The sequence below is a fragment of the Salmo salar genome, chromosome ssa01 (genome assembly GCF_905237065.1).
Source record: "Salmo salar chromosome ssa01, Ssal_v3.1, whole genome shotgun sequence".
Classification (NCBI taxonomy): domain Eukaryota; kingdom Metazoa; phylum Chordata; class Actinopteri; order Salmoniformes; family Salmonidae; genus Salmo; species Salmo salar.
In genome coordinates, this window is record NC_059442.1 from 90,307,620 (window position 1) to 90,323,331 (window position 15,712).

At 44.9% G+C, this 15,712-nt stretch overlaps 1 pseudogene; it reads right to left on the minus strand.

Annotated features, from left to right (window-relative positions):
* Positions 1 to 12,646, minus strand: part of LOC106609298 (transformation/transcription domain-associated protein-like) — a 176,633-nt pseudogene extending 163,987 nt beyond the window's left edge.
* Positions 12,647 to 15,712: the final 3,066 nt, after the last annotated feature.

Here is a 15,712-nt window from a genome sequence, read left to right on the forward strand (position 1 = left end):
ATTACAGGGATCATGAGGATAATGCATGTCACAGGCGTCGAAATGAGCAGACCAAGGTGCAGCGTGGAATATGTTAATCTTGTATTTTAACGCCAAAAATGAATACTTTACAAATATAACAAAAATGACAGCCGACAGTTCCGTCAGGTACTTACAACAAAACAGAAAGCAACTACCCACAAAACCCAAAGGAAAAACAGGCTACCTAAGTATGGCTTCCAATCAGAGACAACGATAGACACCTGCCTCTGATTGGAAACCATACCCGGCCAAAACATAGAACACAAAACATAGAATGCCCACCCACCTATCACACCCTGGCCTAGCTAAACAGAGAAAACACAGCTCTCCTAGGTCAGAGCGTGACAATGCACTTTACTGTTTAACAAACTCATGGTTTTATCAGCAAAAACAATTTGACATTTGATTGAGGTGGCCAAGTAGAATGTGCAGCTCGTACCAGTGCGACCAATAAAAATGTTTTGCTCGCACAGACAAGGGTGGCAAAATGTGACAAAATGGTTGCAGTCTGAAACCCTGTACCCTGTGTAGAATAACTACCCTGCTGCACTCAGACAGTGTGATTAACGCTGAGACCGGCGCTCTGAGTAACCTGTCATGAAGAGGGAACCTCTGCACACGGTGCCGGGCCCAGGGAGAGCAGAGGTCATTTCAAATGGCAGATTATGAGCTGACAAGGCGACGCGGCCAGAGACTTAAAGAGGGAGAAAATTAACTAATTAACGCCAGAGATGAGAGAGGGAGAGAGAGGGCTGGTCTGTCTGCTGGGAGAGGAGGTAGAAAGGAGGAGAGGAGGAGAAGACTGCATAATTGAATTCCACTAGCCTAGCCCTGTCAGCACATAAAGGCTACGCTGCAACTGGCTGACATGCACTCATCCCATCTCAACAGCTAGATATAAAGACATAAATACCATAGAAATCATTTTGTATAAAGAGAGGCTCAAAGAGGCTTTAAATAGACTAAGTGTCTCACTTCAAAAGGAGGAGGAAGGGGAGGGAGAAATAGAGGAGGGAGTGAAGGGGCCGGCGGACAGAGAGAGAGGGAGAAGACAGAGCAGGAAAAGAAAGGGATAGAGGGGGAGATAGATCAAAGGAGAGAGAAAAAGATTTAGCGCAACCATCCAAACAAATGTCAGGATAAACTTAGAGAGAGAGAGAGAGAGAGAGAGCTATCTGTGGCATCCATCTTTGGAGCACCAACTCAATTATAGAAATGTGTTTTCACTAGTAGCAGACAGAAATAGAGTCATTAGAGAGTAAATCATGTGGTCGTCATCCAGGGTTCTGTAGATTGATTATTCTGGCCTGAAGAGGAGACGAGGAGCTCGTAAGACCTGATGATGGAAGACTGTCTCCTCTCCTCTCACAGAGAGACGCTTAACTCTGACAAGGATTCATTATCCCTCAGAAGAACCATCACCCTTATTCTCTCCACTTCCTGTTCTCTAGCTTTCTCTGCTTTGTGATCACATTGAAATAGACCAGGAGAAAGGGGTGGATATGTGGAATTAATAGACCAGGAGAAAGGGGTGGATAAGTGGAATTAATAGACCAGGAGAAAGGGGTGGATAAGTGTAATTAATAGACCAGGAGAAAGGGGTGGATATGTGGAATTAATAGACCAGGAGAAAGGAGTGGATATGTGGAATTAATAGACCAGGAGAAAGGGGTGGATAAGTGGAACTAATAGACCAGGAGAAAGGGGTGGATAAGTGGAATTAATAGAACAGGAGAAAGGGATGGATAAATGGAATTAATAGACCAGGAGAAAGGGGTGGATATGTGGAATTAATAGACCATGAGAAAGGGGTGGATAAATGGAATTAATAGACCAGGAGAAAGGGGTGGATATGTGGAATTAATAGACCAGGAGAAAGGGGTGGATATGTGGAATTAATAGACCAGGAGAAAGGGGTGGATATGTGGAATTAATAGACCAGGAGAAAGGGGTGGATATGTGGAATTAATAGACCAGGAGAAAGGGGTGGATAAGTGGAATTAATAGACCAGGAGAAAGGGGTGGATATGTGGAATTAATAGACCAGGAGAAAGGGTGGATACGTGGAATAAATAGACCAGGAGAAAGGGTGGATAAGTGGTATTAATAGACCAGGAGAAAGGGTGGATACGTGGAATAAATAGACCAGGAGAAAGAGGTGGATAAGAGGAATTAAAAGACCAGGAGAAAGGGGTGGATATGTGGAATTAATAGACCAGGAGAAAGGGGTGGATATGTGGAATTAATAGACCGGGAGAAAGGGTGGATAAGTGGTATTAATAGACCAGGAGAAAGAGGTGGATAAGAGGAATTAAAAGACCAGGAGAAAGTGGATATGTGAAATTACATTTTGATACAATCGCTAGGACCCATTTCTCAATACTTAGGTCACTTTTTCAAAACTCTTCACACAGTTCTCCTAACCAACTTTCAGCTTGGCACAGCATTTAATTTCACATCCAAAATGCACTAAAACTACCAAAACACTTCATACATGTCTCAAATCAACACATTCTTCCATAACACTAGCAAAGGTTGTCACCCAACAAGCACACTTTGTCACTCATAAAACAATGACCTAAAAAACACTAACAACTGGTAGCATTACACAATGTTTTCTTCTGTAAAATGTCTTTACAAAACAAGAATGACACCTCTCTACTGTTTAGAGTTCACTGCAGTATATGTTACAGGAATGAATCAGACATGATACATTATGTTTCAATATGTTTTTTGGCATTGATTGATTCCAAAATACAAGAATTTGTATATACATCATCTACCGATACAGATACAGTAGCAATGCTAGTCAATCCTGTCTTCTGCCTTTGGCGACAGGTTCTCATCCACATCACATCTTGTGTCATCTTGGGCAATAAACCTAGGAAAGAATCTTTTGGCATGCCTGGTCCATCCCTGGCAATCTCCTGCAGATATGTCCAGGCATCCAGCATTCATTGCGTCTAGGAGGGACATTTGATCATGTGGATGGTGGTCATAAACCTTCCACCTCCATGAGGAAAAGTGACACCATCCTGGGATGGGCTGAAAACCACTCTGTGACTGCACGGGAGTGGTGAAATGCCATATTGTCCCATATAATTACAAACGTTGGCCAATTTCGTCTCACTGCAACCCTTTGCTCACCTGGCACAACCCTTCCATAGAGGTCATCCAGGAATGAAATGAGACGCTCGGTGTTGTATGGCCCAATTAGCGGTTTGTGTAACAGCAATCCATCAGAGGATACTGCTGCACACATTGTGATGTTGGCACCCCTCTGGCCCGGGACATCCACTGTAGCTCTTTTCCCAATCACATTCCTTCCTCGCCGCCGTGTTTTGGCCAAGTTGAAACCAGCCTCATCCACACAGATGAATCTCCATGACTCTCTAAAATAAATCCATAAGACAACATAAGAGTTATGCTATTATGGTAGTTTACATTATACCTGAAAACATGCCGTTGTGTGCCTCTACCCTGTTTGGTTTTGTTCAAAACCAGTTGTGTATTTTATAGTCATCTTACCTGGACATATTGGTTCCTGAGTTGCTTGACTCGTTCAGAGTTCCTCTCAAAGGGGACAGTGTACAACTGCTTCATCCTGACTTGATGTTGTTTCAGTTGTTATGCTTACATTGTGAATATTTCCAAATGTGATATTGTCTGCCAACACTCTGTCCCGAATCTCTGTGAGTTTTATGCCATTGTTTCTGATGACCATATCAGCGATTACAGTTTCCTGCACAGCAGTGAAAATCCAACCTCTCCCGCCTGTGGGAGGTAACCGTTGGGTCCTAAGCAGAAATACAAAAACAATTACACACAAGTGGGTTTGGAGGCTTTGCTCAATTTACTTCTGTAATGTGCAGTTCAGTCAGATGCCCTTGCAGAATGCACATCTTACCTGTTGTTTTGGAAATTTGGATTGCACTCTCAGACCAGCCTCTCTCATTGATAGACGATGATTTATTACATGATCAATTATAGTAGCCCTAATCTCATCTGAGACTACAGCTCTTGATCTTCCTCTCAGTCTTCTTCCACCACGCATATGTACTCCTCTCCCTCTCCCTCTCCCAGCCACTCTTCTTCCTCTGTCAGCCACTTCTCTATCTCTCGCTGGGACCATGTTTACATTACAGTACAGCATTATTCCTAAGATGTCCCCTTTTGTATAGATGGTAATGAAATTGAAAGACTAACACCTGTGTAGGTGTTCAGCTACAATGGGAATCCGCTGTGGTTGGTCTAATCATTTTGATAGTATTTTATTTTTTAGATTTGGAATATATTTCAATACAGTATTACTGTAGAAATGTAGCAAATTGCTGTCTTATTCAATTTTGTGTTATGTTAGGTTTAAACTTAAGTTTAACAGTTTTGAAAAGAGTATGTAAACATGTGCGAATTGGCCTGTAGGTACATAGAGTTTTGGTGGTGGTTGTGTCACATAGCGAGAAAATAATTCATGAAATTTGAAAGATGTAGTCATTGAACGCATTTTGTGCCGAAGCAATGAAAAATGATCCACAGTTTAACCCACATAGACTGCTGTTGTGCTAGACCAGGAGAAAGACCAGGAGAAAGACCAGGAGAAAGGGGTGGATATGTGGAAATAATTGAGAGTTGTTTTTCAGTGGTCTCTTTGAGAACATAGTACAATATCCTTCTATTGAGACTTAATGCCCAACACACCAAAGTGGAATGCCTTATCAACAACTATTATGATCCAAATTGGCTACCATACCAATCCCGCATTCAGAGACGTAATGGCTGACCAGTGACGTAACTTCTCCATGGATAGTTGTATAGAGGCCTTGCAGTCAGTGAACTCAGCCTTGATGCTGGGTCCCTGGACCTCCGTCACAACGTAATGCTGTCTCTGGCACTCCTTCAGCATCTTCCTGTTGCTGCAGTCAAACTTCCCCAGCACCCTATACGCCACGTGGCTGATGGTCTCTGCTGGGATACGCAGCGTCCTCCACAATGCTTGGAGAGAACAGGGGGAAGAGGGGTCAAAGGTTAGGAAGTGAGAGTAGAGACTGCGATGTGTGTCTAGATTGAATGTGGGGATGGGTGTGTGTGTGTGTGTGTGTGTGTGTGTGTGTGTGTGTGTGTGTGTGTGTGTGTGTGTGTGTGTGTGTGTGTGTGTGTGTGTGTGTGTGTGTGTGTGTGTGTGTGCCTGCATCTATGCGTACGTCCTCACCTACATCTGCTCTGCTCAGACAGGCTGTATATGAGCATAGAGGAAGTCTGGCTGCAGGTTGTCCAGACAGAGCTCCAGGGTGCGGAGGACCTGGCTGACCAGTGTCTGGGAGGCATTCAGGGCAGAGACCAGCGGGTCCATCAGCATGGGCAGGTAGGCTGTGTCAGACACAGGCACCGTCAGACACAGCCTCACAGGCACCGTCAGATACAGGCACCGTCAGAAACAGGCACCGTCAGACACAGGCACCGTCAGACACAGCCCCACAGGCACCGTCAGACACAGGCACCGTCAGATACAGGCACCGTCAGACACAGGCACCGTCAGACACAGCCCCACAGGCACCGTCAGACACAGGCACCATCAGATACAGGCACCGTTAGACACAGGCACCGTCAGACACAGAACTTCAGCATCAACACCTCATGGAAGAAGATGTAGAGATTGAAGATGTATTGAAGTTAATGTCTTGATAGTCATGAAAGGAACAGAATCTTCTTACATGGGGAACCAAGAGGTAGTAGAGAGGCCAAGGGTCGATTTGTGATTGGGCACAACATTGCCTATTATGATGTCCCTTCCCATCTGTCATTACTTATTAACAGTCTCCTTATCAGTATGTCCAGTCCGTTGTCGTTCTCCTGTTCACTCTTGGAGCGGATGCAATCAACCAGGTTAAACAGCAGTTTTCAGGACATGGTCTGGATGCTACTGGGGAGAGACTCGTCATCTATGTTCTTAGCAAACAGCCAAGACACAGACACAGATCTGTGAGGGGCAGGATCTGACACACATGGTCTGCCAGTGTGCTGTAGGCCAGGGGTCTGTGGGGGGAGAGAAGGGGAAAGTTTAGGTCAATAAAGGAGTGAGGAGGAGAGCTCACCACTATCAAACAGAAGGTTACATTTTACATGACATTATCTGGATGGGGGAGAAGGAAAACGGCCATATCACTAGCACCCATGTAGACCAGAGGTTTGGAGGGATGGGGGAAAAAGAGGGGAAGGGACAGGTTAAAGGTTATAGGAGTTCACAACTATCAAATGAAACATCTTTACATTTTACCTAACATCTCTGTCATTTAGCAGACACCAAATGCTCTTATCAGGAGTGTCTTACAATCAGTGCATGAAGGTACCTGAGCTTTTAAGAGCCCTTTTTCATTTATTATACTCCACCATCAGCCTAGAAACTGTGATTGATTTGCTCTTTGAGATTCCAGTTGAGTGAATATAAGTCACTTTTTGCTGAATAGGTAAGGTGGAGGCTTCAAAATGATTCTGAAAGCTCCAGGGTTCTAAAAGAATAAAGGCTGTCTGCTTGTTCAACGATCAACAACCAACTTGACAGAACTTTAAAAATAAAAAAAGAATGTGCTAATATTGTACAATCCAGGTGTGCAAAGCTCTTAGAGACTTACCCAGAAAGACTCACAGCTGTAATCACTGCCAAAGGTGATTCTAACATGGATTGACTCAGGGGTGTGAATACTTATGTACATTAAAAATGTCTGTATTTCATTTTCAATACATTTGCAAACATTTTCAAAAAACATGTTTTCACGTTGTCATTATGGGGTATTGTGTAGATGGGTTATAAAAACAATTATGTAATCGCTTCTGTATTCAGGCTGTAACACAACAACATGTGGAATAAGTCAAGTGGTATGAATACTTTCTGAAGGCACTGTACATGTTCGTGAGAGTATGACCTTTCCATAGAGGGGTCATAATAGTTTCCAGGTTTGCGTTTTTTCCCATTTTGTTCAGGCGCCGCCCACACAGACAGGGACATTCAGGTCGGCCCTTCAGAAAGTTGCTGCAAATACAAATCAGTGACGCATTCCGTTAATGTCTTATAATAAACTTGGAAAAATAATACATTTTCAATACATTTAGTTTATTCCTAGCTAAGGTCAATACATGTTTTATATTGTGGGATTCTGTTTTAATTGCTGGATCTAATCAAATCAAAGTTTATTGACCAGTTCTTATAGCCTTTAGCCGTATCCTTATCCTACTCCTCCTCTGTTCCTCTGGTGATGTAGAGGTTAATCCAGGCCCTGCAGTGCCTAGCTCCACTCCTATTCCCCAGGCGCTCTCATTTGTTGACTTCTGCAACCATAAAAGCCTTGGTTTCATGCATGTTAACATTAGAAGCCTCCTGCCTAAGTTTTATTCACTGCTTTAGCACACTCTGCCAACCCGGATGTCCTAGCCGTGTCTGAATCCTGGCTTAGGAAGACCACCAAAAACCCTGACATTTCCATCCCTAACTATAACATTTTCCGTCAAGATAGAACTGCCAAAAGGGGCGGAGTTGCAATCTACTGCAGAGATAGCCTGCAGAGTTCTGTCTTACTATCCAGGTCTGTACCCAAACAATTCGAGCTAATACTTTTAAAAATCCACCTTTCCAGAAACAAGTCTCTCACCGTTGCCACTTGCTATAGACCACCCTCTGCCCCCAGCTGTGCCCTGGACACCATATGTGAATTGATTGCCCCCCATCTATCTCCAGAGGGCACAAGCTGGGGATTATCGCCGCCCGCAGTGGGAGATCGAGGCGGCGAGAGCTGAGAGGCGCTGGTATGAGGAAAGGGAGCGCAGCAGACACGAGAGGCAGCCCCCCCCAGGGTCGCCCGCAAGCCAGGCGCAACCATCGCCGCCCGCCAGCCAGGCGCAACCAGGGTCGCCCGCCAGCCCTTCGGCGCGGCCAGGTGCGCCACCTAAGAGGGCGACGCCAAGGGTGGAGCAGAGGCCATGTCCCGCACCTGAGCCGCCGCCGTAAGAAGGCCCACCCGGACCCTCCCCTTCAGAGTCAGGTTTTGTGGCCGGAGTCCGCACCTTTGGGGGGGGGGTACTGTAACGCCCTGGCCATAGAGAGGGGTTTTTGTTCTTTATTTTGGTTAGGCCAGGGTGTTACATTGGGTGGGCGTTCTATGTTCCTTTCTCTATGTTTTTGTATTTCTTTGTTTTGGGCCGTGTGTGGCTCCCAATCAGGCACAGCTGAAGCTCGTTGTTGCTGATTGGGAGTCACGCATAAGGAGCATGTTTTTCCTTTGGGTTTTGTGGGTAATTGTTTTCTGTTTAGTGTGTTCCTAACAGAACTGTTGCTAGTCGTTTTTTGGTTTCTTTTGTATAGTGTTCGTTAATCATTAAAACCTTTTATGATGAACACTCACTCTGCTGCACCTTGGTCTCTCTCTCACGACAGCCCTTACAGACACTGTAAAGTCCATGGAGAATAAGAGCACCTCCTCCCAGCTGCCCACTGCTCTGAGGCTAGGAAACAATGTCACCACCGATAAATCCACAATAATTGAGAATTTCAATAAGCATTTTTCTATGGCTGGCCATGCTTTCCACCTGGCTACCCCTACCCTGGTCAACAGCCCTGCACCCCCCACAGCAACTCGCCCAAGCCTCCCGCATTTCTCCTTCACCCAAATCCAGATAGCTGATGTTCTGAAAGAGCTGCAAAATCTGGACCCCTGCAAATCAGCTGGGCTAGACAATCTGGACCCTCTCTCTCTAAAATTATCTGTCGAAATTGTTGCAACCCCTATTACTAGCCTGTTCAACCTCTCTTTCGTATCTTCTGAGATTCCCAAAGATTGGAAAGCTGCCGCGGTCATCCCCCTCTTCAAAGGGGGTGACACTCTAGACCCAAACTGCTACAGACCTATATCATCCTACCCTGCCTTTCTAAGGTCTTCAAAAGCCAAGATAACAAACAGATTACCAACCATTTCAAATCCCACCCTACCTTCTCCGCTATGCAATCTGGTTTCAGAGCTGGTCATGGGTGCACCTTAGCCACGCTCAAGGTCCTAAACGATATCATAACCGCCATCGATAAGAGACAATACTGTTCAGCCGTGTTCATCGACCTATCCAAGTTACTAGCTCTTAACAATGCTTATGTTACTAGCTCTTAACATTGACTTCAATAAATCTTCAATCTCTACATTTTCTTCCTCGAGGTGTTGGTGCTGAAGTTACACACCATCACTCACTACCAGCTCACCACCATCTTCAAGAATTGCAAGAGAACCAGACGCCTCACAAGTCCTCAACTGGCAGCTTCATTAAATAGTACCCGCAAAACACCAATCTCAACGTCAACAGTGAAGAGGCGACTCCGGGATGATACCATGGATACCATGGACATATAACCACGTTGATTTATGAATAGCAAAGTGATTTGGACATCGACTTTATTCAGTCAGTTTGACAGCTTTTATAAACTAGTCAACACTTGTTGTTCAGTTGTCAATCAAAGCACAATAAACACTTAATAGCCTACCTGCACCACGACTGCGTGGCTGGCTATGTAAAACATGTAAAGAAATTTGACTGCAACCAACCACAGCGCACACAAATTGTACCTGGAGGCGGGACGAACAGAGACAGACAGAGAACGAGAGAGTACAAGGGAGAGAGAGCAAGGGAGAGAGAGCAAGGGAGAGAGTGCAAGGGAGAGAGTGCAAGGGACAGAGAGCAAGGGAGAGAGAGCAAGGGAGAGAACACAAGGGAGAGAGCACATGAATGTTCATGCACCTGAAAGACACTAATATGGCTGCCACCAATAGAGATGCCAAGTCTGATAGCTGTGGCTTGTTTCACATGGAGACTAATGAAAGATGAAGGCTGCTGTTTTGATGAGAGGGGCAGGTCGGCAGCATGGGGAGGAGGAGGAGGAGAGGAGGGGCAGGTCGGCAGCACAGGGAGGAGGAGGGGGAGAGGAGGGGCAGATTGGCAGCACAGGGAGAAGGAGGAGGAGAGGAGGTGTAAGAGGGAGGAGAGGGTTAAGGTGAGGAGGTATAGGAGGGAAGAGGGGAGGGGGTTTGGGGCTACCTGTTAGGTGGTCTAACCTCAGTGTCTCCCGAGCCGTGTAGCCAGTAAATCCATGCAAGGGATGAACTCTGCAACACAGAATGAAAATCTAGTGTCAGAATGAATCTGAGTGTGTGAGTCTGCATCCGTATGTGCATGCCTGTGTGTGTGTTTGCGTCCGTCAGTGTGTGTCCTTCGGTTAGTGTCAATACGTACGGCTGCGCAGGTCTTTGGTGAGGATGTGTTTGGCAGCGATGAGCAGCTCCTTGTGGAGGTGGGCCGTCTCAGAGGGACAGCTGGTCAGCAGCTGCAGCATGCCCTTCACCATCTGCTGAGAGTATTTCCCTACCAGGTCCTGGTCAGAAACACACAGAGAGAGAGAGAGAGAGACACAGAGAGACACACGCATTGCAATACAGTTCAGAAAATATGATTTAATGTACATGTAATTAATTATTCTGTGTACCAGGTAAATGCAATACAAGACAGAAAATGAGAAATTGAACCCAGACATAAAAAGCACAACATGGATACGTACCTGGTAGATGCAGATGCTGCAGGCCAGGAAGGACAGGGTCTTGATCCGAGCAGGGGTAAAATCAGAATACAGCTCTCTGTTATACAGCTTGCGTTGCCTGAAAGTTACGTTAGGGTTTAGAATAACTCTTTATAGACGAAGCAAACTATTTTACTGTAAAAATTCAAAATTATTTATGCTTCAATACCATTTCATATTCTTTGTGGTTGTTTAGTAAAAAGAGTGAGTATGATTGTCTGCAGGAGGAAAATTAACACACACGCACACAGGTGTCTTACCTGGCCAGAGGAGAAACCTGCAGCATCATAGTGTTCATGACGAGGGGGACAATCTCAGACACCAGGTTATTGATTTTCAGTTTGTACATCTGGTACATGAGCACCACTATGATGGGCAGCTCAGCCAGCACCTTGATGGACAGGGACCCCGGGGGATGATGGTGTGCTGGAGGAACAGACAGACACAGACAGATGATCAGGAAAAGACAAGGGCAATGCCAGCCTAAATTCAGGAAGGGTCCAACAGTACAGAACATTCAGAAATAAATATACTGTATGGACCAGACATGATTCTACAACATCCATGATTCAATGATGAATCACATCAACTCTCTGCCTTAGGGAGCACACACACTGCATCGAATGTCGATCTGCCATTCATCTGCTGTTTGTTCACAGTTTGTTCGGTGCTGTGTTTTAGGGACCACACACTGGTGGGTGTCTGACTGACAATATTTTCACGCGATTCTACATGTAGAATAATTTAGCAAATTACGGCTGGCACGCTGAACAGAGCTTCTTTGTACTCTCGGCCGGCAAACGCTACCGGTCTGTCCATGCCTTTTCTACCTGGAAAACTAGCCGTGGTCTGAGATGCTTCGCCAGTGCCACGGTGCTTCTACGCCACCAAGTGGTAATAAGAGGAGTTCCAGAAAGTTGATAGAAGTATCCAGGACAGGTCTACTCACCTTGCGTGTTTCACTGTCCTCCCTGTGTGGTCTTCACCAACACTGAGGTGATCATGCCCACCATCTCAGGAGAAGACACTATGTTCTCAGCTATCACCTGGGGGTTCTCAAAGTACCGAGCCTGGAGGAGGAGAGAGAGAGATCAGAAAGAGTGAGAAAAAGAGACAGGAGGGGCAAGCGAGAGTGAGGGGAGGGGGAATGTGTTAGCAATCAGGATGGGAAAGGTGGCAAAATAGAGGCATGAGAACATGATTCAGAGACCAAACATTTTCCAGTTCCCACAAAGCTCAACAATCCACCTGCTGTTCAGTAGTCTTACCACTACTGTAGGTAGCTCCTTATTGATCTGCTTCACAAAGTCCAGTCAGGGATGAATTTGAATAGAGGATGAAAGCAGACAGTTAATACCATGATCAGAGGAGCACTGCTCAGCATCAAGACATGGGGTCAAACTCAATGAATCTTTGCTCGATTCCTCACATCCTCTCTCCTTGCTTTCTTCTAATAACACATTGAAGAAGTGGGTCTGATGGGAGTGTCCTTGGACCTCCTTTCTCATTCAGTACGTTTGAGGAGGAGACAAGGAGATGCGATGAATCATGGAAAGAGGAATTGAGATAGAGCCGAGGCAAAACACTGGAGACAGGTCTTCTGTTCATCATCAACACAAAGTGAGAGTGGAGTATAGTAAGATCTTAGTTCTCACCTCTTGAGAGATCTGTGGACGGAAGTGCTTGTGCAGTTCAATGATGATACGCAAGTATATCAGAACGTTGTCTTCGCTCGCAATCTGAAAACAAACAATGTGCGATGCAAAGAAAACTCTGAGGTTCAGGTTAGGGACAGATAATTACTTAGGTGTTCATCAGTCGGGTTCCGGTGGATGATCTCCAGCACCAGCTTCCTCAGTTGCTGTTTTAAAGTAATACAAGGTGGCTCGGAGTCTTGTGTATTCAATGTGTGCATGTTTAAATTGCATCTGTGCCTACTCAAATAAACTATTGAAATTATAACATTTCCTCCTACAGTTACAGAAGTCAACAAATGAGAGCACCTGGGGAGTGGGAGTGGAGCTAGGCACTGCAGGACCTGGACTAACCTCCAAATCACCAGAGGAACAGAGGAGAAGTAGGATAAGGGTACCGCTAAAGGCTATACGAACTGGCCGTCTAGCACGTTCAGAACAGAGAGTAAAAGGAGCAGGTTTCTGGGCACGATAGCACCGATTGAAGGCATAGTGTACAGACAAAGGTAAGGTAGGATGTGAGTACATTGGAGGTAAACCTAGGCATTGAGTAATGATGAGAGAGATATCGTCTCTAGAGACGTTTAAACCAGGTGATGTCATCGCATATGTAGGATGGAACAACATGGTTGGTTAAGGCATATTGAGCAGGGCTAGAGGCTCTACAGTGAAATAAGACAGTAATCACTAACCATGACAGTAATGGACGAGGCATATTGATATTAGAGAGAGACATGCGTAGCCAAGTGAACATATGGGTCCAGTGAGTGGTTGGGCTACCTGGGGACACGGCGATTCAGACAGTTAGCAGGCCGATGCTGACAAGCTAACAGTTAGTAGGCCGGGGCTAAACAAGCTAGCAGTTAGCAGACCGGGGCAGGCAAGCTAGCAGTTAGCAGACCAGGGCAAGCAAGCCTGCAGTTAACAGACCGGAGCTAGCAAGTTAGCCTTTGGGGGACGTCGCGATGGGGGTAAGTCTGTTTTTGCCTCTTCGTGCGGTGACGTCGATAGACCAGTTGTGGAATTAGTAGGGTTCCAAGTAGCTCTAGGTACCTAGTAGGCCGCGGTTTGCAGAATGGGCCTTCAGTGGACGTCGCGCCTGAGGGGCCTGTTGGAATCCTCGGGCAGATTATGTCGGTATTCACAGTCATATGAAATCCATAGATTAGGGCTTAATACATTTATTTCAATTGACTGATGTCCTGATATGAACTGTGGACTCAGTAAAATCTTTGAAATTGTTGCATGTTGCGTTTATATTTTTGTTCAGTATTTGAGTAAAATAATTGTGTTGACCATTCCTAAGAAGTGTCTAGCAACATTTCTAATGTGGACCATAAACTCAGTGAGGAAAATTCAATTGTGCTACCTCCACCATGGACAGTGACTTGCAATTAACAACACAACAGCTCGTTGTAATCCGAGGTACATGGTTAAAACACATTGTCACGACTTCCACCGAAGGTGGTTCCTCTCCCTCTTCGGGCGGCGCTCGCGGTCGACTTCGCTGGCCTACTAGCCATCACCGATCCGTTTTTCCTTTTCCGTTTGTTTTGTCTGGGGGTTCTTCACAACTGTTTTCATTTGCCTTGATTTCTGTGTGTATAATTACCCCTGTTGCCTGCCTAGGTTTGTGCGGGATTATTTTCATGTGAGGTTGCCCGTTTAGGTCGTGCCTTATTTGTTTTCGCGTGTATTACAAAATGTGTATAAGTTTAGGAGCGTTGGGTTTTTTCCCTCCTTCCGTGAGTAACTGGTTTCACTGTTGTCAAGGGCATTTATTTTTGGTATTGTACCTGACCTGTATGTTTGTTGCTAGGGGGCAGTATTGACACGGCTGGATAAAAAATGTACCCGATTTAATCTGGTTACTACTCCTGCCCAGTAACTAGAATATGCATATAATTATTGGCTTTGGATAGAAAACACCCTAAAGTTTCTAAAACTGTTTGAATGGTGTCTGTGAGTATAACAGAACTCATATGGCAGGCCAAAACCTGAGAAGATTCCATGTAGGAAGTGGCCTGTCTGACAATTTCTTGCCCTTCTTGATTATCTCTATCCATTACAGAGGATCTCTGCTGTTACGTGACACTTCCTACGGCTCCCATGGGCTCTCAGAAGGCGGCAAAAAGCTGAATCGTGGCTGTGCAGGCTCTGGCTGAAAAAAAGTAGCGCGTTTGGGTAGTGGCTGGTTACAGTACTGTGAGACTCAGGTGCGTGCCCGCGTCGACCCCATGCCTTGTTTTCTTTCGTCTGTTTACCTAAACGCAGATTCCCGGTCTGAATATTATCGCTTTTTTACGAGAAAAATGCCATAAAATTGATTTTAAACAGCGGTTGACATGCTTCGAAGTACGGTAATGGATTATTTAGAAATCTTCTGTCACGAATTCCGCCATGCTCGTGACCCTTATTTACACTTCGGATAGTGTCTTGAACGCACGAACAAAACGCCGCTATTTGGATATAACGATGGAATATTTTGGACCAAACCAACATTTGTTATTGAAGTAGCAGTCCTGGGAGTGCATTCTGACGAAGACAACAAAGGTAATCAAACTTTTGTAATAGTAAATTGGAGTTTGGTCAGGGCTAAACTTGGTGGGTGTCTAAATAGCTAGCCGTGATGGCTGGGCTATGTACTCAGAATATTGCAAAATGTACTTTCACCGAAAAGCTATTTTAAAATTGGACACCTCGATTGCACAAAGGAGTTCTGTATCTATAATTCTTAAAATAATTGTTATGTTTTTTGTGAACGTTTATCGTGAGTAATTTAGTAAATTCCCCGGAGGTTTGCGGGTGGTATGCTAGTTCTGAACGTCACATGCTAATGTAAAAAGCTGGTTTTTGATATAAATATGAACTTGATTGAACAAAACATGCATGTATTGTATAACATAATGTCCTAGGTGTGTCATCTGATGAAGATCATCAAAGGTTAGTGCTGCATTTCGCTGTCTTCTGAGTTTTTGTGACATTATATGCTAGCTTGAAAAATGGGTGTCTGATTATTTCTGTCTGGGTACTCTGCTGACATAACCTAATGTTTTGCTTTCGTTGTAAAGCCTTTTTGAAATCGGACAGTGTGGTTAGATTAACGAGAGTCTTGTCTTTAAAATGCTGTAAAATAGTCATATGTTTGAGAAATTGAAGTAATAGCATTTCTAAGGTATTTGAAAATCGCGCCACGGGATTACACTGGCTGTTGCGTAGGTGGGACGAATTCGTCCCACCTAGCCCAGAGAGGTTAACCTCTTACATCTAGACGTTTCGCTAGCGGAACACCTGCTCCAATATCCAATGATGGGCGTGGCGCGAAATACAAACTCCTCTAAAATCCGAAAACTTCCATTTTTCAAACATTTTACAGCATTTTAAAGACAAGACT